Consider the following 24,064-nt stretch of genomic DNA (forward strand, 5'->3'; position numbering starts at 1 on the left):
CAAGCACCAACGGGTGATTACCCCCTCAGCATCCCTGAGTGGTATTGGTAGCGCTGATTGGACCAGCTCACCCTGGTTTTAGTACTGGAAGTCCTGAGTCCCCAGACACCCCTCGGTCCCTGGCAAACCAGGACATTTGGTGGCTTTAGATGCTACTCGCTCCCTTCCCTGCCCTGGCCAGCTCTTTCCCTATTCCTTTCCCCTTTGCAAGGTCCTTAATTTGGCCCATTTCTTCTTCTTTCTGCCTTATCCACTACGTCTTCCCTAGCTCTTTCCAGCTAAGCCCTGAGCCCTGCTCACATTTCTGCTGTCCGAGGCCCTTCCAGACCAGCGTTCTGAATCGCCATGGGTTGACCAGAGTTCTGGGAGCTAGATATCCTCACAGGGGCTCCCTTCTCATCCTCTCTGGCCCCGCTTGGCTCCCAGAATCAACCAAGATTTGAAAGCTTCTGTCACACAGAGTTGAAGCTCCTCTGCGTTCAGGAAGAGTCCGCCCTCTCTAGGGGAGGCTCTCTGCATACGTGTGGCACCACGCTATGCCTGGAAGGTAGGGCAGGGGAAGTGGCAGTGCTGGAGGAGCTGTACCCACAGTAGCGTGTCGTTCACATCGAGGCCCGCCTCCCTCGTCCCAGCCCCAGCCCTCAGCTCCTGTCTTCTGGGCACTCTGTGACGTACGGCTCTCAGCAAGGCTGACTGTCGTCTGCTGTCGTGTCTGAAGCTTCCTTCCTCACATTAACCTCTTTGTTCTCAGAATTCTTATTACACATATAGTAAGTGCTACTCCATCAAGTGAGCCTAATTGTTTTCTTCCGCGTTGCTCGCGTGTTAGTTCTTCCTTGAAGGCAGCCTTCTTATCTTGCTTCCTTCCACCTCATGGCACCTGGCCTTGTGCTGGGCCCACAGCTGGCCTGCACTCGGTACGTGGCACGTTGACGGGACCTCGGTGATTTGTGGGTGACAGAGGGACGTGCCAGTCAGGTTGGTTGTTCTCTGTGAGCGCCTGTATGCAGAGTTTGTCGGCCGCATGGAGCAGGAGGGCGGGAATTCAGACCCTTCTGAGCCAGGCCCTGGGTCTTGGGTGGAATTCGGTTATCCCGACTTCCTCTTTAACACTGCCGCAGGAGAGCGAGGCTTCTTTAATGTGGAGTGAATTTTTAGTCACAAAATACTTCACATTATGTATTGGGTTTTGCCTTACATTTTCTGGAACATTCGACTGTAATTTAAAAATAATCACAGAGGATTAAACAATTCCGAGACTGCTTTACAGAGGCAGTCAAGTGGGTTTTGATTTTTATAGAGTTTTCCTTTTTTGAGTCATTCGCTTTTCGGAGGAGATCAGAAGGAGCTGCTGTGCTGTTCCAGGCCCTGTAGACCTGCTTCTGTTATTTCTCTCAGCATTTCTGGTCCATGAGTGAAAACGCGGCTCTGGGCCCCCAGCAGGAGGGTGGGTCTGCGTTCTTCTGCGGTGTGTATATGTGTGTATATGGTGTATTTGTCTTCAGATCCACATAGCTTTAACATTTTATGGGGATGATATGTAGTCTTGGGAAAACATTTAGTAGGAAGTTAAAGCTATCTTTACTTCTCTTTTTAAAATTTTTTTTAAAAGTTTATTTATTTATTTAGAGAGAGTGCACACAAGCAGGGAAGGGGCAGGGAGAAGGAGAGACAGAATCCCAGGCAGGTGGCACAGAGCCCGATGCGGGGCTTGAACCCATGAACTGTGAGATCACGACCTGAGCTGAACACTTGGGGCAACTAGGTGGCTCGGTCGGTTAAGCTACTGATTTTGGCTCAGGTCATGATCTTGCTGTTTGTAGGTTGGGCTCTATGCTGACAGCGCAGAGCCTGGAGCCTGCTTCAGCTTCTGTGTCTCCCTCTTTCTGCCCCTCCCCTACTTGAGCTCTGTCTGTCTGTCTGTCTCTCTCAAAAATAAATAAACATCAAAAAGAAAAAAGAAGAGTTGGACACTTAACCAACTGCCACCCAGGCACCCCTTTACTTCTTCTTCTTTTTAATGTTTATTTATTTTGAGGGACAGAGAGAGAGCACACCCATATGTGCAAGCAGGGAAGAACAGAGAGACAGGGAGAGAAAGAATCACAAGCTGCCAGCACAGAGCCTGATGCAGGGATCAGTCCCACAAACTATGAGCTCATGACCTGAACCAAAATCAAGAGTCAGTTGCTTAACTGACTGAGCCACCCCGGTGCCCCACGCTGTCCTTACTCCTTAGAAATAACCACAGTGAACATGTTCCTGTGCATCTTTCCAGATTGTTTTTTGTGCACTCACACATGTGTTCAGACACACACATACACACGGTGTATGGGATCATTTTATGTAAATGGATACACAGATGGGATCATTTTATGTAAAATTGAAGGGCCTGTTTTCTTTTGCTTAACAGTTTCTTAAAGACATTTTGTCCATGTCTGTGATTAAGTTATCACCCATTCAGCAAACACTTAACACCCGCCATGTGTCCAGCATTGTGTAGCGTATTGGGGGTCTAATACTGAACAGAAGGGATAAAACTCCCTGCCCTCGGGGAACCCACAATCTCGTTGGGTGACTGGCAGTAACAAAGTAATACAATATGTGGTAGGTTAGAGGGTGATAAATGCTATGCGGAAAAATGAGATAAGGAAGGTGAATGGGAGTGAGGGGAGTGAAGTGCATTTTGCAGTATTAAACAGGGTGGCAGAGTGATGAGGAGGCCTTAGACCAAGCCCTGGGGCTACAGTGTTGAGCACACAGTGAGCTCTACCCAGATGACTACTGGGTTAGGTCTTCGCTTGTGGCTGGAGGGGCCACACTGTCAGAGCCTTAAGAGTCCCGGGCAGGGGTCACTGCGATCTCCTGCAGAAGGAAGTACAGACTTGAGTACCCGTGCACTGTCCTGTGTTGCTCATTATCGACAACAGTGACAACCATCCATCATAACACATTCTTGTTCCCAAAGTAGCTTTTTGTCTATTCTCCTGGCCCTGTTGCTTACGCAGCTACACAATTTGGGGCAAATAACCCATCCTTTCTGGGCCTCGTTAATGAAGCATGAGGATTGTTGTACAGTGTAAGTGAGTTAAGCCCAGTGCCTAGAACAGTGCTGGAAAGAGCTCCTACGAGAAGTTCCGCTGTTGTTATTACTGCCTTTCATTTATTACTTGGGACAGCCCCGTGAGGAGGATGTTAAGCTCAGTTTAGAGATGAGGAAGCTGAGGCCCGGGGAGGTTGGCGGCACTGGTGAACACGTTCAGGGTGCTAGAGGGTGGTGGGGTGACGTCTCAAATCCCTGGCCTCAGACTCTTGGCCCAGCTCTGTCCGTGCCGACACCTGCCTTCGTCCGGGTGGGCACAGCTACTCCTGCCTTAGGCGGGCACACGGGACCCATGGACGCAGAGTCCATTCACTGCCTTCCTGATGGCTCCCGTACCCTCCTCGAAAGAGAAGCAGCCTGGGTCCAGGAGGTGGGGCTGGGGTAGGGGTGGAAGAACAGGGAAGAAGGAAGGATGCGGAGCTTCCGCGGGGAAGAGCCGAGCCTTGACATCCTCGCTGTAGTCAGTTTGGTGTCAACACCTCTTCCCCGCGTTCTCCATCCCCCCGCCCCCCGGTCAGCACACACACCAGCTTGGAAAGATCCCTCTTAAAGACTGGGGAACGTGACAACTCATGACTAGGTTTAATTTTCTGGCTTTGAGAAACACCCCTATCCTGTGTCTGAGGTAGTTTGTTGAAAAAGAGCACCACCACCGACACAACCCAGCTCCATCACTGTTATCTCCTGGGGGCAGCCTCATACCTCATCTGGCCCTAACAGGCCCTCAGGTTGCCCTTAGGACAGCACCACTTGGAAGGACCTGTGAGTTAACAGAGTGGACTAGCGTCTAGAGTCATTTCTTCTCCGAGGTCAACACCCCCACCCCACCTCCTGCCCCCCGCCTAGACAACCCAGAGTAACGTAACACTGGGTGGACCTCCTGTCTAGTTCTCTGAAATGGAATGCAGAGCTTGCGTTACCATGGAAACCATAATATAAATGGTGGCGACGTGTAGGCAAACTCGCAGTTTTATGCAGCAGGGACCGTGTGAGTTCAGAAGGCTTTTGTGGGCCGGCCTGAGAGTCCCTCCATCATTTTCAATATGGTTTCGGTGGCAACATGCTGTCCGGATTCTTAAGAAATCACTTTTGAAGCAGACCTTCAGAGCAAGTTGTTTCTCACAGGGAAATTGGCAGTTGGTCATTTATCGGATATTTTCTTACCGTCTGGTGGGGTTTCTCAGATCCCAGGACTCCAGATGGAGTGTAAGCTCCCGGGAAGTCCTGTGGCAGATGGGATGGAATTGTGGCTCAACAGTAGCACATTCAGAAGCGGCGTCAGGGAGCTGGTAGGAGGCAGCGCATGCTGGCGCTGCCAGATGTTGTAACAGAGTGACGGATCCGCCATGGGCGTGGTGACGGGCATGGCGGGTGTACCTGGGCATCGTACCACAGGAGGAGTTCAGCGGGGCGTTAGAGCATTGGGACACCACTCCCAACGCTAAACCAAGTCATGTGAGTAACAGATGGAGAAACTAGGCCTAGAAAAGAGAAGACTAGAAAGGAATTTATAGCTGTGTTTTATTAGAGTACCATGAAGTGGTTNGCCAAAAGAGACTGATAAGAGAAGCATTTCAGTAATTAAAGGAAGGAGTTTAACAGCCAAAGCTTTGGAAGATAGGAAGGGTTACTTTAAAGGATAGTGAGTTTCCCGTCGTTAGAGGTATGTAAGGAGAGGCTGGCTGGCTACTAGTGGAGGATACTGTAGTGGGGATTTAAGCTCCGGATGAGTGATAAGACTAGACTTCAAAGGCCTTTGCTAGCCTAGAGTTTCTATGATTCTAGGGATTACATGGTAAAGAAATGTGATTTTCTGGGCTTCTTATTTAGGACTGTTAATAGTGGTTCCTGGGGACGCCTGGGTGGCTCAGTCAGTTGAGTGTCTGACTTCGGCTCAGGTCATGATCTCGCGGTCCATGAGCTCGAGCTCCACGTCGGGCTCTGTGCTGACAACTTGGAGCCTGGAGCCTGCTTATGATTCTGTGTCTCCCCCTCTCTCTGCCCCTCCCCCTGCTTGCACTCTCTGTCTCTCTCTCTCTCTCTCAAAAATAAACAAACATTTAAAAAAAAATAGTGGCCAAGGATTTGGGGCTGGCTGAGCCTGGGCTCCTTGATGGATCAGCAGGGTCCCCCATGACAGGAGGTCAGCTTGCAGGGTGGCCAGTATTAGCCATCTCCTTTTCAGTGGAGATTAGCTAGTGGTGAACTTTGAGCCAGGTCAAAACCATCCCGAGTTGCTTTGGCTTGGGGGTAGGGGGATTCTCGGGACCTTGACTTTGAGCTTTCAAACCAAGATGAACTGTCACCTGAAGCAGAAGGGATAGTCTTCAGCAACCGTGTAATTGGGCTTCCGTTTCAACTCCTGGGGCATCTTTATCTCCTCCGAGCACGAGTGTGGGACTCTGCCCTCAGTAGGAGCCCAGTAGATACATGCAGAATACATGAGTTGGATGCAGTTCCTAGGAAGTGGTTGCAGTATCCTTGCTATTAATTAATTTGTTTAATTAATTAAAATGACTGCACTAATTATATGTGCAGGAGATTGCACATTTCATTAGGCTGAGCAGATGGCTTCACTAATAATTACCAAAGCCTGGGGTTGCAGGAAGGAGGAGTGTCAGCATATGAATTGATATTGAACATTTTAAATGCTGTCCTTCCCACAAATAAAGTTGAAACTCCTATCCCCATTGCATCCAAGATGGACTGAAGGACAGATTTTTGGTTTTCTCCTGGTGGTGCCAATGTGTGTTGGTAGGTCACTGTTTGGGACTGGTGATCATTTTCCAGATGAAGCAGCTAACCTTGGAAGGGGCATGGGCTACGTGGTTCTGGAAGAGGGAGCCATGTCAGGGTGAGACCTGAGGCTTTGGCGTTGCTCAGTTTAGCTAACCCACTGAATTTTGATACAAAGCCAGATCTCCCACAATAGTAGCAGGTGCCTCATCTCCAAAGGGAATGTGCCTTCCTCTGTATATTGTCTAAACCTTGCCCTGCCCTCACCCCTGCCCATTCCCGGGCCTGAGACTCTAAGGCAGACCCACGGACACAGGACGGAATGAAGACCCTGAGTGGTTGCACGCACAGACCAGGCAGTGCCTATGAGTGAGGTATCCCATAAACTGCGTGAGTGTATTTTTGGAGTGTTCTCACTATGGTGGTGATGGTTATCGGTAATTGACCAGACTGAGCACCCCCTATGGGCCGGAAACTTCCTACACTATCTGTAATCCTTGAAACAATCCTACAGGGCAGGTGTTAATTTACAGTTGAGGAAACAGAGGCTTGCAGATGTGAAGTGGTATGCCTGGGATCACACCAAGCTAGGTTCAGAGTAAGAGCTTTCCGTCTATAAAGCCCCTTGTTCTTTCCAGCGCCTGCTCTGCTGGTAAATGATTTGGGGTCATGAAAGTCCCACACCCAAATCTGGAAGGATGTGAGGGGGAGCCACCAGGCTGAGCTTACCACTGCACTTAGGGGACTGCTTGGAAGCCAGTCACCAATGATGGGCTCTCAGCATCTTAGGCAGGGCCTTGGAGGAACGGATTCTGAACAGTTTCCCAGCATCCATGGTCAAGTGCTTAGTACGTAAAGATTAGCTCTAAAAGACCAGGCAGCTGGGCGTGTTATGGAGGAGTGAGGTGCTGGTTAGAGAAAGTTCCAGAAAGAAATCGATCATTTCAGGAGAATTTTCAGAATGTTAATTTGATGTGATCTGATAAGAGCATTTTCTTTTTTGCTCATATACATGGTGGGGGAAAGGTGACCCTCCTGAAGCTTCACGTGTGGTGTATGAAGAAGAAACAAAGTCAAGAAAGGGGGGGAAATGCCACTTGTAAAAGAACAGATAGATCAGTCTGTGTGCTGATGAATAGATGTTGAGCATAAGAGCGGTATTCCTGTTTGGGGAAATTGAGCACCGCAGTTAGAGTGCTTGATCTTCTCTGACGGTCCTGGTGAGCTACCGTCCCTTTCACGGTCTGCCTCTCTGCCCCCCAGGGTGATCTTGGGGTAATTATCCATCCCCTGATGCTTTCACTCCACACTTCTTATGAGCTAGAGCAGGAATGGGGTGGTGTGTCTGACTCACAAAAAATTGTGAATCATTCTTGAAATGAGAGAGCCCTGAAAACGTGACTAATTTCTGTATCATGTACAGGTAAGAAATGGCTGTTTGGTTGTGACTGGCAACTGCCATGTTATTTCTGATTTTGACTTGGCTACTGATGTTTTGGGGATGGGATCAGACTTGGCTGTGGGGTGGGTGCAGTGTGGAAGGACGAAGTGCCATTTGGACACCATTCCTGCCTGTGAGCATTTCGCAACCTGAAGGAGGCCAAGGCATGTCAATAGTTGCAGAAAACATGTCCGTTGAACATATATAAAGTAGTCAACTGAAAGAAAGAAATCTTAAACTTAATCAAGATTAGAGTATGTTTTGCCTGATCATATATCCAGTTGAGTGCTGAAGGGACACTCAGGGCTGGATTACATCAGGCTAGTTTGGGAAGAGCACTGGGCTAGCTCATAAATTGTGTTTCTGTTTATACATCTGTTCTTAGGAGTAGTTACTTATTCAAGGCCTTCTGTCTTTGTTGATCATGTCAGCCTGGATGAGTTAGCTGAGCCTTGTTACCTGCTATGAAATTCAAGATTTGTTAAAATATAAATACACCTGAGAAATAATCCTTATGCCTTTATTGGCTCATAACGATAACCCAAAGATGTAAAGAAACATCATAATGGAATTTACTCATTGTTCTTACAGCTTTGGGTGAAAATGTCTACCTCTGCTGAAGTTTCCAGACATAAGAAGAGACTACTGGGTGGGGATCAGGGATTGGACATTCAAGCTTGGTGTCTCAAAAGTTGGCTTGTGCATTTAACCCTGCTGTGTTCTATAACGAGTTGGGGAGGAGGTTGTGACTCGGAAAATAATAAGGAAAATGGAGCAGTCTGGAGTCTGGAGTGGTGCAAAAACTAGATGCAAATAGTAGAAAGACAGGGAGGTGAAGCTGATGGAGGGAGAGGAGCTGAGGATAGGAAAGACCAGCGCATGCTTTTCGCCATAAACAGCGGTAATGCATTTTCTCATAAAACAAGAAGTGAGGATGGAAGCAGTGGTTATCTGTGGTGGGTCTGGCTGTCCGTGGTGACCTCAAGGATAGGAGATCTTTCAGTCTTTCTCCTTTGCCCTCCTTGGTGTCTTGGCTCTCTGTCCCTATGCTTGTCTTGTTCTCTAAGTATGGTATGGTCACTCCTAGCTGCAAGGGAAGCTGGTGAAGAATTATTGAGTTTTCCCAGCCTTAGTAGTGGATGGAGGTGAGCAAGAGGGGTTATCGGGAAGCTGGTGAAGGATTATTGAGTTTTCCCAGCCTTAGTAGTGGATGGAGGTGAGCAAGAGGGGTTATCCAGCCAACTGTTGGGCATAGACCAGTTGTGAAAAATAAGTAAAAGCAGATGTGTGTTGAATCATCACCACAAAACAACAAAACCACAATAACAGTTGGCTTGGTGTGGCTGTGAATGGTATGGAGGGGCCTCTTTGAGGTCCCATTCCAGCAATGTGGCTGATCACTTCCAAAGTCTGTGCGTGACATCGAGACGAGATTCCGGGAAAGTTATCTGAAATCCTGCTGGGTGGGAAGGGGGTATAGGAAGGGAGGCGTCAAAGGGGCACGCCATTTTCTAGCCCTTAACACGCAGAAGCAAGATTGCTGCTTTTCAGAAGTTAGTCTTTTGGAAATTCCATTTAATGAGTGATGCATTTAATTTAGGCTTCTGGTAGCAGCTCAAAGTCTGATAACATCTTTAGCATCATTTTGAATTTCATGCCTCCATGTGTGCATATGTATGCACACATACATGCACACGTGCACTCTGAATTCACATTCCATGGCCCAGATCACTTATTCTTAGTGCCTCACAGAATCCTGGTCTTGTCAGAAGCCAGGTTCCCCTGCCCCCCAACTTCTTAGTTCCCTCTTTCTTGTATCTGTGCCATATGGTAACCCTCCCTTTCCTCACAGTGCTCAGTGGAGGGCGGCTCTCTGATACGTGGCTCTTGCTGCTTTGGGTCATTTGGGTATCATTTTGGGTACAGCCACTTCCCCATAGCAGTGAGCCAGATGCCTTTGAACAAAAAGATACAAGCCTGCTGATTTCAGTGCAACCCCTCACCCTTCCTCTAGTACTCTAGAGCAGGTCTTCTCAGAGTTTGATGTGCACACAGATCACCCAGGGATCTTGTGACAATGTAGATTCTGACTCGGGAGGTCTGGGGGGGGCGGGGTACTGAGATTCTGTATTTTTTTTTTTTCAAGTAGGCTCCATGCCCAGCGTGGAGCCCAATATGGGGCTTGAACTCGCAACAGTGAGCTTAATACCTGATCCGGGATCAAGTCCGACCCTCAACCGACTGAGCCACCTGGGTGCCCCGAGACTCTGTATTTCTAATAAGCTCCTAAGTGATGGTGGTGCAGCCAGTCCAGGTAGCAGGGATGTCAGCTATCAACCATGGGGAGTTCTTCATAAATACCAGTGCTGAGACCCCAACCCCAGATAAGTTATATGAGTATCTCTGGGTGGCGGGGTTTGGACATCAGTCCCTTTTAAAAGCTCCATGAATGACTTTAATATGCAGCCAGGTTGAGAACCAGTGATCTGGTACTTGCCCATTTCCATCCTTTTGCTTATGCTGTCCTTCCTGCTGACACCTTTCCCTCTTTACACCTGTGAGAGTTCTGTACATCCTTCAAGACTCAGCTCAGAGGTGTGTCTCCTCAGAGCCATTCTTGGTCCCCACCAGGACACCCGTCTACCTTTCCTTTGCACTCTCTATCACATATGCCTCACAGTATAGACAGTCTGGCCTCTCCCAATAGACTAGGCTGGCTTTGAGGATGGGGACCACACCCATTGATCGACCAGTGGGGACTCCATAAGCAGGAGTGGATTATTCCTGGGCCTAGAGACCAACTCCAGGGGCTTCCAGCTCGATATAGTGAGTTTCTCCTACATCTCTATGAGGAGCAGTAGAATTAGAGCTTGAACCCAGCTTTTCTAAGAGAAGTCTGCATGGAAGAGGTGCTTCGAATGTTGGAGAAAGTCACAGACATTACAGTTCTTGCTCCACTGCCCTCAGGACTCTCGATTATCTGCCCGCTGCCCTTCTGTGACCGGCTTCCTCTCTGTTGGGCCTTGGGCAGCACCTCCACAGAAAGTGGGGAGAGCAGGGCCCGTTCAAGACTCTTCGGTGCTCACCATCCCACTGTGCAGCTCAGGATGCCTGAAGGATGCATCAGTAGAGTTTCTCTGGCAGCCTCTTACCTCCCTTACCTCTCCCCCCTTTCCAGATACACACTCCAGTGCCCCCCAAAACCCCAGTGCCCCCAGCTGACCTCCTTAAAGAAAGCAAACCATCATGTATTTTTCTTTTCTTGGCATTTGCTAGGGCCTCCACTTCACTGAGCAGGAACCACGACCACCTCCATACACATAGTCTACATGCAGAAAGGGCTTAATAAATACGACCTCCGTGGACGTGGAGCACCATCTGCTGAGATAGGCAGTGTGGCTTCACCAAGCTGCGTGACACTTCTGGTCTGGGGTGCTGTGAATTTGCCCTAAGCCACACAAGCCATTGTTTCCTTAAGTCACGCATCTCAGGCAGGTGTTGGGGTTGAGGGCCTGATGGGAATCATTTGCCCCACTCAGTTCTGTGCAGGTGTGACATGAACGCTGAAAGGCACAGGAGACACAGAACTCAGATGGGGAAGGAGTGAGGATTCCTCCTTTGGAATCAGCTTTCTTGCAGATGATGGCTTGTTGATCCCAAATAGGTGCATCCCCAGTAGGTAGAATAAGGCAGCTTGTGGAAGACGTACTTCCTGGCAAGGGTGGGGAGGGATAGAAATGGGCATTATGGCTCCAGATTCTCCTGGACCTCAGAGCCTGTGGAAGGTGAGCAGGGCCCTGAAGATCCTCTCAGAGAGACCCGGGGATAGGGTGTGATGGTCAGGTTGGCAGGACAGCACAGAGACGATGGGAGGCAAGAACGTGGTGCCCCCTTGGATTCTGCTTCTTCCTTCCTCTTCAGCTTCCCTCTCCTGTGTTTCTGCATTCATTCATTAGTTCATTCCTCATTCATTCATATAAACGTTACTGTTGCCTGACTCTGGGGATATTGCAATGCAAAAATAGGCCCTCGTGGGGATTAGGCCTGCACTGTTGAATATAACAGCCACTGGTAACATGTGGATATTTAGACTTAAATGAATTAAAAGTAAATGAAGTCTTCAACACAGCCCCCCCAGTCACATTAGCCAGATTTTAAGAGCTCAGTAGCCACATGTGGCTCTGGCTACCAATTTGGACAGCACACATATAGAATATTTCCGCTGTTGCACAAAGCCTTGTGGGATGGTGCTGGCTCAGAATCTAGCCAGGGAGAAAAGCATTTATGAAGGTAACAGACAAGCGAATAATGGGGAGCCGTGGAAAGCGATACGAAGACCAGGTAGTGGGAGCCATGTCAGCTCTCCTTAGTTGGGGGGCCAGATCCCCCTGAGGAAGTGATTCTGCATTGCAGTTGCATTGGAGTTGGAGCAGGGGGGTGACCAGGTTAGCAGGGAAGTTGGGGAGGGGAGCAGAAGAGAGAGGATCCCCGCATTAATGCACGGGAAAGTGCCTCGACGTAGCACCTCACTGACACTCAATAAATGACATGTCCTGTGCTCACTCACGCCGACTCTTTCATCCAGAATCGGGGGGAAGCCCAGGCCCTCGCATTTCCTGCTGAGCACAGATGCAGGCTCTGGGTCCGCATTGCCTGGGTTCAGAACTGCTTACGTGGACTCTTTAGTGCCTTAGTTTCCCCATATGTAACATGGACAAAACAGTATGTATGTGACAGAGTCATTGTGGATATTAAATGGGTTAACACATGTGAAGCACCTGTAAGCGCTATTGAGTGTTGTTGTGGTTTCCGGGACCCCTGACTTGTCAGCAGAGGGATGCCCTACCTCCAGCTGCTTATGGGATCAGGGAGTACCTGGTGCTGGCCCCCAGTACCAGGGAGCAGGGCTCCTGGGCTCCTGGTTCTCATTGCCAGTTGAACCAAGAGTTCAGGCCCCTGGTGTCTTCTCCCTGCCCTGCCCTGTTCTGGCCTCTCTGATGCTGTTGTTGTTGTTTTTAATAATGTTTTTTGTTTATTTCTGATTGAGAGAGAGAGACAGCGTGAGCAGGGGAGGGTCAGAGAGAGAGGAAGACACAGAATCCAAAGCTAGCTGTCAGCACAGAGCCTGACGCGGGGCTCAAACCTATGAACTGCGAGATCATGACCTGAGCCGAAGTCGGACGCTCAACCGACTGAGCCACCCAGGCGCCCCCCAGCCTCTCTGATGTTAATCCTCCCCACCCCACGCCCAGCTGACCCCATACGTGCTTGGTTTGGCTCTGCAGAAGTCACGGGAGTTGTACTCGTTTTTGTGGCCCGTGTGCCACGGAGCCTAATAAACAGTCCAGCAAGGTCAGTCCTGACATGAGTGTGTCACCTCCACCTCATTATGAATGTTAGGACTCTAGAGAAGTCCATGGGCATCTAGCTCATGATGAAGCTGAGTGAGCCAGCGCCTTCTATCAGACCAGAGCCCTGGTGCCCATTCCTTTCCCCGAACATGTGCGGCTCAGGTGCACGTGGGGCTGCTCCCACAACCCGATCGATTACTCACAGCTTTGAAGTCTCAGAGGAGTATCTGCACCCCACCCCACCTTGCCACCGTTTCACCTCTTTGGTTGCAGTGCCACCAGGCCTGTGGTATGTGGTGGCCCTTACCTGAGTGGCATCTCAGCCTTCAGGAGGTGAGACCCTAAGCAGAGCCGTGGTGGTCCCCACCCGTCCCCTCTCTCCGGTCTGTGCTGCGATCAGCTCGGAACTTGCTGTCGCAGCACAGAGAGTGACCACTCTACGTGGTCGGGCCCAGACAGAGGATTTGCTGTACAGGATTAACCCCCAGAGAGACTCTTTTGTAACCAAATCAAAGCAGCACCATGACTCGGCCCATCCCAGCAATTCTTTCTTGTAATGAGATTTGTTACGTGAGATCAGCCTGCATGATACCGTTAGGTAATAGAATTGGTGAGAACGTTAGAGCCGGGGCTCGAGTCGGGACCCCATCTGAAAGAGGGTCACGATGGTGGGATTCGCCAGGGAGGCCTCGCTGCCAGCTACCCTGGAAGACAGTGAGCATGTCAGCGGCTGCTGCGGGCAGATCTCCTGGGCTTCCTGTCGTTAGCCTGCTGTAACCCCCACGGCTCAACTGCCTTCAAATCACTGGGCTCCGCTTGCCTTTCCCGAAGCGTTCTTTGTTATATTTTTAGATTTCCACATTTATCCCTACAGGACTTCTTGGCTTGGGACCCTTTCCAGTGTACACACACGCACATACACACACACACACACGCGCGTGCACATGTACACACACACACGCACATACACCTTTGAGCTGTGTGAGTCTGTATAGTTGTTTTGTTTATTTGTTTACTGGGCCCAGCTGAAAACCCACCTAGGATTGCCAGCCTGAAAGAAGAACCTATCTTTGCTGTATCCTTGGAATTTTCCATTTCGATATGGCTGAGACGTGGTTGGATGTGGCCGTTGGGATTCGTCACTGCCCTGGGCCTCAGCGCCTCTGCATCCGTTGGTGGGTGTCTGGGGCAATTTCCTCTTCACATTAAGTAAGCGCTAGAGGGGCCCATGTGGCCCTTGGAGGCTCCTATACTTTCCTCACATGGAGGACGAAGCCAGTAACCAGGGCCCCCTTGGGACCTTGTGGTTATTCTCCGCCCCTCATGCCAGTTGGAATTGGGGGGTAGGTCCCTTAATGGTGGCGGGAGCTCCACATCCTCGCTCAGGGGCCCAGGTTGGTTCATCTTGGGCAAGAAGAACCCTTTTCCCAGCTGCACCAGGATGAAGGGAAGCTGCTGGCTTTGCTGTGGCTGCCGACGTGTCGGCCAGTGAGCACCTTTAGGGAAGGAGCTTAAGTGACCGGGGAGTCAGGTGCCTGATGCCACCATAGGACCTTCAGAAACCATCCCCTTGGATGCCTGTTCTGCTGCTCACGAGGAGGATGGTAACTTCCTCATGCAAGCAGGGCCTTAAGCATTGACTACAGTTATGAGCTCCCCAAAATGTGGCCTGAACCTAGCTCCCCAGTTTATTTCCAGTCCAAGAAAGATAAAAGCAGGCGGTGAAATAAACTTCATCAGGGAGTTAACACCAGCCAGCACACGACTGGCCGTTATTAAGGAGCAAGCTGGTAACTGAATGAGTGTGTGGGCTATGGGAAGTCGATTCATTCTACTGGCCAGACTTTTGTATTAACTACAACCTCATCACTTACTAGGATCTCCTTGGGAGCAAGGATTTTTTTCTTTTTCTTTTCTTTTTCTTTTCTTTTTTTTTTTCCTGTCCAAAAGAACATTAGGGGTGTGCTCTCCCTATATATCTATATATTTGTTGAAGACATGATGGAAGGCCAGATCCATAAAAGCAAGCCAGTTTCCTGCCCTTGGCTGCCAGCTTAGCAGAAAGGCTTGGCATTACTGAACCAAATGCCTCATAGGGGAGACCATCATCTTACCCAACTAGAATCTATTTCCTTCTCGACCTTGGTCTTAATGGCCAGAACGCAGACTTCTGGAATTCTTGGAAAGAGTAAACACTGAGACAGGAAGGTAAATACTGTCTTGAAGAAGCCAGTGGAAGAAGCCTTCCTCAGATCCTAAATAATTGTGAGAGCCCCTGGGCACATTCCCAGAGGTCAGGTTCATGGTGGAGGGAAGGAGGCCTAGAAATGGAACAAGAGTTGTCTCCTTGAATTTAGATGGGACTGTCCCACCCATGGGGGAGTTGAGACTATTACCTGCCTGAAAGACTGGGAGAGAGGCTTCTGCCCCCAACCCCCATCCGTGTGAGCTCTTCCTTTTCAGTATCACCTACAGCCCAAGGAGGTATGGATGGTAGCTTTGCTGTGAGCTTCACCTCTGTGAGATCCTGGACCATCCGAGGGAATCCTGTAATGAACACTCTGTTTTCCAAGCCATTGTTCTCTAGAGAAATCTCTAGAGATCTGAGGAAAAGTCAGGCTGGACCCAGCATCCTTGGGCTCAGCCCCACACACTACACCTCACCCGGTCCCCCTTCTGGGCTTCTTCACAAGGGTGTCACACCTGGTTTAGAACATTTCCTGACTTTTCAGGAAAAAGAATAGCCAGTGACACATATTTTTCAGGATTTCCTGGAAACAGATTCTCTATTCCCAACTCTTTGGCAGAGTTCAAGGGAACAGGGGAGGTTGGGGGCAGAAGGGGCCGTCCGCGTGGCCTGTCTGGGCTGGGGTGCACATGCCTCTGGCAGCATTACTAGTGTGGCCATACCCGGGCTCGGAGTGGCCCAGAATGTCAGGGCTGGGAGGAATAGGGGCAGCCAGCACCCAGCCCAGTGCCCCCTGAGGAGGTCCGACCCTTCTCTGGGTTCTGAGGCCCTTGCTTCCTCTTGCTCGGAGATCTACAGCCCTCAGTGGTCCTTCATTCCCCTGTGCCTTTGCCCTCTCTGACTTAGTGATTCGTAGCTTGGGGGAGCTTTTTGGGGTGACCCGCGGGGGACCTGACCACTAGTTGAGAAGACCTGCTTCAGTTAATCTGGGGGAGGAACCTCCAGGCTCCTACCTGCAAGGTACGTGCAGGTGGGCAGGAGGGAGCGATGAGAGTTTGCGGATGAGTCCATCTTCTGTTCTCTGGTTTGCCCTTAGTCCCCGTTTCCCGCCTCATCTCTCCCTACGCTTCCCCGCTTCCCCGTTTCTGGCGTCGGTGCTTCCCTGACTCTCTGGAATCTACAGAGCAGACACACCCTTCTGGTCCACATCCTTCCCTGGGAGCTTTCTGCCCGGTTTTTCCTGTTTTTAAAATTTTTAATGTTTATTTATTTTTGAGACAAAGAGAGTGAGTGGGGGAGGGGCAGAGAGAGAGAAAGGGGAAGACAGAATCCGAAGCAGGCTCCAGGCTCCAAGCTGTCAGCACACAGCCCGACGTGGGACTCAAACCCACAAACCGTGGCATCGTGACCTGAGCCAACGTCAGACGCTTAACCCACTGAGCCACCCAGACGCCCCCGGTCCTGCTTTTTCAGTGCTGCCTCCTGTCCATTTGCTGTCTTCCTATAATTTGTTGCTAACTGCTCCTTTTCCTGTTCTTTTCCATGTTAAGTTTATACAATTAAAAGAGTTCCTTTACTGTCATTTTAATGAACCCCTAGAAGGAGTAAGGGATAAACACGTTTGTTTTCAGTCTTCCATTTTTATTTTATTTTTAAAAATTTTTTAATGTGTATTTATTTATTTATATATTTTTGAGCGAGAGAGAGAGAGAGCAGGAAAGAGGCAGGGAGCAAGGGGGACAGAGGATCCTAAGCAGGCTCTGCACTGAGAGCAGAGAGTCCCATGTGGGGCTCACACCGACCAACCATGAGATCATGACCGGAGCCAAAGTCAGATGCTTAAGTGAGCCACCCAGGTGCCCCAGTCTTTTATTTTTAAACCAGAAGGCCTGTGGCATAATATAACGGCTTCGTAGTATTCCATTCTCTGGCTGTACCTTCTGCTTACCTGGTCTTGGTCTTTGCCCATGTATGTTTTGAGCCCCCATTAAAAACAGCACATGAGCATCCTTGTACTAAATATTTAGGGATATTCACGATGATTTCCTAAGGGTGAGTTTCTACAAGTAGAAGTTTTGGGCCAAAGGCTATGTAAAACTTTAAGATGTTTCTGGCACCGGTTTTTTATGTCTTTTCATAAATAGGATAGTGATTTTCATTCCCACCGGCAGTAATGAGTGGGCCCACTTCTCCCCATTCTTGTCAATACTGGAGATCACATAATACATATCTCTGTGTATATGTAATGTGAACATTCTACAGGATAGATCCCTGGGTCAGACCACATGCACATTAAAGCTTTGATGGACATTGGTCAATTCACCATCACGTGTGAGCATGCTTCTTTCCACCACATTCTTGTCAACACTGCACCAGGATATAAAAATACTCCCCAGTTTGATAGGTTTTTTAAATCTGCATTTTCTTGATTTCTCCTGAGGTTTACAAGTCTTCATGTGTTTGTGCTGTTTGTATTTCTATCCCGGATGGCCTCAAACCCATTTTTTTCTTTGTGTGGTTTATCATTTTCTTACTGATTTTTATGCTCTCCTGCTACGTAAGGATATGCATTTACATATGGAAAATTATTTGTTTATTTTGTTGATATTTCATTTTGTTTACCCTTTTTTGTTTACTTACACATACAGCTGATGAGTTTGGAACAGTAAAAGGAATCAGTCTGTTGGCTTTTGGGTGCACTTCCTGGATTACCTGAAATTTGAGCTTCCCTGGGTTCCCTCTACTCCGATTGCTGGGACCTGAGCAGCGGGCTGGCTGCAGATGTCATTGTGATTGAGGTCCAGGTGTGGTCCTCAGTTCCTTCAGAGGGAGGGCAAGGTCACTGCTGACAGCTCTCCTGGGACTGCTTCGCCACACATAGGGGTTGGGAGGTTGGTCCTGGGGAAGAGGCAGGCCCCTGCCCGGGACTCAGCATTTTTGCCCTGGGGAGTCGCTGGCTGGAATGTTCCAGAACACACCTCACATTGGGGAGATCCAAAGGCAGAGGGCGAATGTCATGAAGGGTATGGACATGATTCAGACTAGCACAGCTCCAGATCTCTCCTGCCAACAGTTGGCCTTAGGGGGCAGCGTTGCTCACCAGGGCTGGTCGTTAGGAGGAGGGGCTGTTCCTGCCCCAATCTGCTCTGACTAAGCCTAAAATGAAGTCAGGGTAAGACCAGTGGGACTATGTCTTTAAAGGGCTCGCAGGAGTTGGTTCAACTCGGGCTTCCTGTGATAACAGCGTAGGATAGCGTCAAATGATACGGGACAACACTGTTGCAGTGCGCAGCGGCTTTGCCTTGCAATTTGTGTTTCTCCTCTGTGTTTACCGTATTGACTCGCCTCCTTCCTCCACATTTGCCAGATTTGCTCCTGGTAAGACAGGCTTGGGGAGGAGGCCGACGGGGGTGGGTGCTGGCAAACTGCTCTCAGCAGCTGTTGCCGAGCAGAAGCTGGGGACTTCCAGGGTCAAGGTAGCTTGGAGCCTCGGCTTCCCCAGCCAGTGGTTCATGCGCTAGAATTAAGATCTGTTTTAGAAATGTGTGAACAGTGCTGAAGGGATTTTTTTTAAAGACACTTTCAGTAAAGTGGGACCTTCAGACCTACTCAAGATATCTTGACCAGACCTTCAGAGTGGCCTCTATGACTTCGCCTGCAGTGGGGTGGCTATTCAGATGGGTAATTCCACATTTCCTCCTAAAAATTAGGGATAGGAATTGAGATGTATTACAAACTGGCACTTCCTTCTGCCCCTCAGACACACCGGGCTCACTCCCATCTCCGGGCCTTTGCCCCACTATACCCCCTGCCTCCTGGCCCTTCCCCAGATCTTCCCAGCCGCCCTTCCTCCTCCCCGCCCCTCCCCCCCAACAGGGCTTCACTTCAGCAGGGCTGACTCCTTTCCGTCACTTAAGTCTTGCTCTAGTGTCACATCCTAGAGGAGGTCCTTCCCCACAACCCTAGCTGAGGTACCCCACCCCCCGCCTTATGTCATTCTCGCTCATGTTACCTTACTCTTCTTTTCTTCATGGAGTTGCACCATCAACAATAATAGTAGCAGCTACTATTGAGGAGTACCAACCGCGTGCCAGGCCGTGTTGTAAAAGCTGTGTATGTATGAATGTTTCCTATCCTCACATTAACCCTATGAGAAGAACATTGCAATTCCCATTTTACAGACAAAGAGATCAAGTCCTGAGAGAGGTGAATGTAGTAGTTTGGCACCAGGAGTCATCTGTTCAGTAAATGAGTCCTCATTACGGACTGGCGCCAGCCCTGTGCTAGGATTTGGAGATAAAAGAATCAGGTCCTTACAGTGAAGTCATCAGGAGACCAGTGTTCCAGATCAGGCTGGGTCCGTGACTCCTCTCTCAGACCCTGGGGCAAGTTGTTCACATAGATTCATATGCTTTTATTTTCCCCTCTGTAAAATGTGAATAAAGGAACCTGCCCCAGCTACTGCTCTGGGTTCTTAATTTGTTGAACTTATTTGGGGACACACAAAGGGTAGGAGGGATGCAGGACATCATTGGGCATCCTTACTTTGATACCTGAAAATAGGAAAGGTAGAGAATTAGCCACCACTCAACTCTGTCCTGGCGGTTCCTGGGCAGCAGTCCCACCTGATTGAAACTCTTGAGTTTCATTGTCCAGGGGCTCAAAAGGCCCTTGCCTAGTGATGGCACTTTTTGAAGGAAGTTGTTCTTACTCATCGTTGGGCTACCAGTCTGGCTGTTTAATTTCAACAGCTGGTGTTGTTCTGGAACCTACTGTAAGGGCACGGTTTTGCTTTCTACGGTTTTTGCCAAGACCATTAGTTAAAAACAAGACTATGGTAATAGAAGAGACGTTGGTGTGTAGAAGAGAAACAGTTCTCTGGAAATTGCCTTTTTGCTCCTTCTCATCCTCTTGACATGAACTGTAAAAAATGAAACAACCAAAACTTCAAAGTAAAGTGAGCCAACGTGTCTGACCTCATCCTCCGAAATGGTATGTAAGAGAGCGTTTTGGTCTCTGGTTCTTGCCCTGGGCCCCACCCACCTTTCTGTCATTTGTGGTTTGTTTCCTGTGTCCAATTTTTGCACAATCTGTTAATAATCAAACATGCCCTCACAAGCTGGTGAATATTTGCAGAATCATAAAGCAATTAAGTTATAATCTCCCACTTTCCAGAAGAGACAGGCATCAGGCCTGCTTACTCTGGGAAGATCCACATGCTGTTGATTCTCCTGTTTCATTTATTTGCATTGTTACTGTCCTGATGCAAGCTTGTCAACCCAGCCAGCCAGCCAGCCACCGTCTATCCATCCATCCATCAACCATCCATCCATCAACCATCCATCCATCAACCATCCATCCATCCACCAAGCATCCATCCATCCATCCATCCACCATTCATCCATCCATTTATCAACCATCCAGCCATCCATCCACCATCCAGCCGGCCAGCCACCATTCATCCATCCATCCATCTTGGGGGCACTCATTTTTGAGCACTTGTTATGGGCTGGGCCCTGAGCTAATATCTGGGGACATAAAGGTGAATAGTCACCATTCTTGCCTTCAAGAGATTTCATACAATAATAGCAGGAAATATGAGTTCAGAGAAGCATTCCAAGCTCAGATAGTTGGGGCTTAATAGTCCCACTACTGAGAAAAGGCAAGGTTTGGTCACCAAAAAATTAATAGAGGATATGACCTTATAGGTGAGTCTTAAATGACAAGCTAAGTGCTTACTTACATGCATCCTCTCTTCCTTCATAGCTCCTGGCTTCTCATCTTTCCACAAATATTAAACATCTACTAGGAGCAGGTCCTTCATGTCCCCACCTTCTCTGTCTTTGACATTGGCTCACGTTCTACCCATGTGATTTCTCTACATCTTCAGGCCTGTCATTTGATCTGAAAACTTTGGCACTGTCATGTCCCAAATGTAGAGTTTTAGCTCCTGAGCCTGATATTTGGGTCCTCTTATTTTGTCCCATTCTGATGACCAGCTTCTTTCTCATTCCTCCTGTGACCAAGCAGGCCTACTCACTCCCCCCAAACATGTCCCAAATGCTGCCTTCTCCTGTTTGCCTAATTTCACTTACCCTTCAAAGGCCGATCAAGCCTCTCCTGTTTAGGAAGACCTGGGGAGGTTTGAGGGTTGGGGAAGTATGGTTGCACATTTCACTGGACGTTCATCAGATCACATTATATCATTACTTTTCTATGTTGGTCTCGCTTCTTTTTTCACGTTGATGGGATTCTTATCTTGGTTCTCCTCTTTGACTAAATGCAAGGCCTACATATGGAAGTCATCCATCTGTATTTACTAATGAAAACTGGGNCCTTCGTTCTGCTACTGAACTAGAGAATGTCAGAGTTACCACTCTGGGTATCTAATCTGTTCTTTTACTCTCAGGTAATAATGGAGAATGCGAGAATATGTGTGGTTATTCTCTCTTTGCCCACCACCTTCCAGATCCATTCTCTGCCCTGCTGTGTCTGAGGTGGCTGGCCTCTGTGGATTGCATCCACTGGGCTCCTCTACTTTACCTTCTGGGTTTAATCAGGTTTAACTAACAGGAGAAGCCAGCAGGAGATTCAAGAACAGGAGGAAAGAAAGATTGGAGTATTAATCCTCAAGCCCCCTCTCTGCTTTATCTGATTTCTGGCAATGGATGTTTTTTACAGCCTCAGCCCCTCTCCCAGAACTCTAGCCTCATTGGGCTCCGGGAACACCATTCCCTCCCCTTGCCCTTCAAACTTAGGGTTGGTAAGAGCTTCTTGCTGGTGTTAGTCTCTGAGCACTGCATCCTATAACTCTGTAACTTGCCCATTCATTAAATTATTTACATTAAAACCTTTTGAGTGCTATCTACACTATGTTACTCAGAGTATACTTGCAGGCTTACGTATCTATCTCAGTAGTCAACCCCATGAATTGATCTGTTTCATTTTCTTTCAAAAACTTTTTTTTTCCTGGGGTTGGGAGGAGGTTCACATTCAGAAAAATTCATAATAATAGTCTCCTGTCCCCTTCTCTCTCTAACCCAGTCCCACTTCCTTGGGGTGATCACTTTTAACTCTTTCAATTACTTCTTTCTGGCACTTACCTCCATATTTGAAAATGAGGTGCTATTTTAGAAATTATCAGCTTACTTCCTGTTGTGATAGGTGATGATTTAGCTCACTCATACCGCCCTTCTACCTCCCTCCCCACATCCTCACAACATAGTTGTATTGTTATTTATAGTTCCTCTATTTGGTTAGCTTTATAAGTGAGATTCTTGCTATCATATTTCTCGTTCATTAACAACAGTGTTTCTTTATTCTGTGCCCAGTGAGATGAAGATGTTCGTGTTCCTACCCCAGCTACCTTCCATTTTTCACTTTCTGTCACCCTTATTTTTACCTTTATATTAAAGTTGATAACATTTACATTTTTTATTTTGTAATTGCCATTAAGTCTTCTATGCTTTATCTGTAAGCTGAGCCTAAATACTGAATAATCAGTAGGTAGGATGTGTTTTACTATAACTATTTAAATGATAACTTGTGAATTGATAGTCCACCCTTGGACATACTTGTTTGATTTGCCTAGTGATTTTTTTTAATTTAAGCCAATATTTTAAAATAGAGTTTTCATAAAAGTGTTCAAGTTTGGGGTATTGTTTTAAAAGTTGGAAGCTCTGGCACATTTAGTCTGACTTCCCAAATGGAAACCCTGCTTGAGGATGTCCCCTTTAGAATGGGCATGCCTACTGTTGCTACAGTTCCCAACACTCATTCAGTGTATACATGTGCCCAAATACTCAACCTGCTCTGATCATTAACCTATTTGCCTCACCATGAAGGCATTTAAGTGTGTGATCCTGATGCCTGATCTATTATCTTTTTTGGAGCCAAGTAATAATATATTAAGAGTCTTTTTTTTTTTTAACAGCTTTTTATTTTTCCAAGAGTGTCTTATTGCCTTCCTTTTTTAAACAATTTTTTGTTATCATATTGCCATTTATTTTATTCCTCCCAAACTCTCTAGTTGGGTATTTTATATATCTTCCCTCCCTCCCAGAGCTTCTATTCTCCTCAAGTCTGACCTGGTTGCCCTCTAGGCCTGCTACACAACTGTCATCTGAGATTTTCCTATACTGGTTTACTAGGTTTAGTTCTACTGCTTTCTAGATCTCATATCTTTTCTTTGGGTCCATTCAGTGTCTTCAAAGAAGAAAGTGTTGTTTTGTGCTTGGGAGAATAGATACATGGCTGCCCCATGAGCCATCCATGGAGGATTCAACTCCTCTGACTTCAGATTTTGTGTAATCCCCCCAGTTCAGCCTTACATCTTGGTTCCTGCCCTCCATTGCCCTGAGTCATCAGCCTCTTGGTCATTCTGCCAGGATGGTAGATTCCCATAACATTCACACCCACTCCAGGCTCAGGCTTCCTGTGCCTGCATCATTGGTTTCTCATCTTCCATAGTCTGTTTATTTTCCATAGAGTTGTTACAGTCTCTTTCCCAGTAACCCTTACCTGTTCCCTTCATTATTTGAAACGATGTCTTCTTAAAAACTTTTTCTTCACTCTCATCTTCACAATATCCAGATGGAAAGGATGTAAGTGAATGCAGTTAACGTGTGGTCCCCATTCCACCTGATGAAGATGGAATCTAAACCCTTCTTGAATCTGTTTAAAATTTTTGCTTATATCACTTCAAGAGCTAACAGGCTAACTTCTCCCGCATCTAAGTATGGGGCTTTAAAAAAAAAATGTTTATTTGAGACAGAGACAGAGCACTAGTGGGGGACGACGGACAGAGAGAGAAGGAGATACAGAATCCAAATCAGGCTCCAGGCTCTGAGCTGTCAGCACAGAGCCCGATGTGGGGCTCAAACCCTCGAAGCACAAGATCATAACCTGAGCCAAAGTCAAATGCCCAACCGACTGAGCCACCCAGGCACTCCTAAGTAGGGGCTTTTAATCCTAAATTTACTTCATTGGGATTTAGGAGAGGTTCCCTGTTTATAATATCACATAGCTATCCAATCCATCCCTTTTTAAAAAATGATCACAAAAGATCTTGTACTGACATTGCTAAGGCTATGTTAGCTGCCATAATCATCTTCCAATTTTCGGGAGTTTAACATGGTTAGTTATTTATTTCTTGCCCTTATAACAGTCATATGCAAGTGTTCTGGTGTCCCTGGCATTCCTCCACAAGGTTATTCAGGTACCCAGTTATCTCTGTCTTATGATTC

At 48.0% G+C, this 24,064-nt stretch overlaps 1 protein-coding gene across 4 annotated transcripts in view; it reads left to right on the plus strand.

Annotated features, from left to right (window-relative positions):
• TRERF1 (transcriptional regulating factor 1) overlaps positions 1-24,064 on the plus strand; it is a 206,204-nt gene that overhangs the window by 104,160 nt on the left and 77,980 nt on the right. Inside the window, exon 1 of one of the 4 annotated variants that reach the window (XM_077764958.1) lies at positions 4,504-4,558. The exons of the other annotated variants lie outside the window; for them this stretch is intronic. The gene's annotated coding sequence lies outside the window, so the exon portion shown is untranslated. Of the gene's footprint in view, positions 1-4,503; positions 4,559-24,064 lie in introns of those variants that run through there. 4 annotated transcript variants of the gene reach the window in all.

The sequence above is a fragment of the Crocuta crocuta genome, unplaced genomic scaffold (genome assembly GCF_008692635.1).
Source record: "Crocuta crocuta isolate KB4526 unplaced genomic scaffold, BGI_CrCroc_1.0 scaffold44, whole genome shotgun sequence".
Classification (NCBI taxonomy): Eukaryota; Metazoa; Chordata; class Mammalia; order Carnivora; family Hyaenidae; genus Crocuta; species Crocuta crocuta.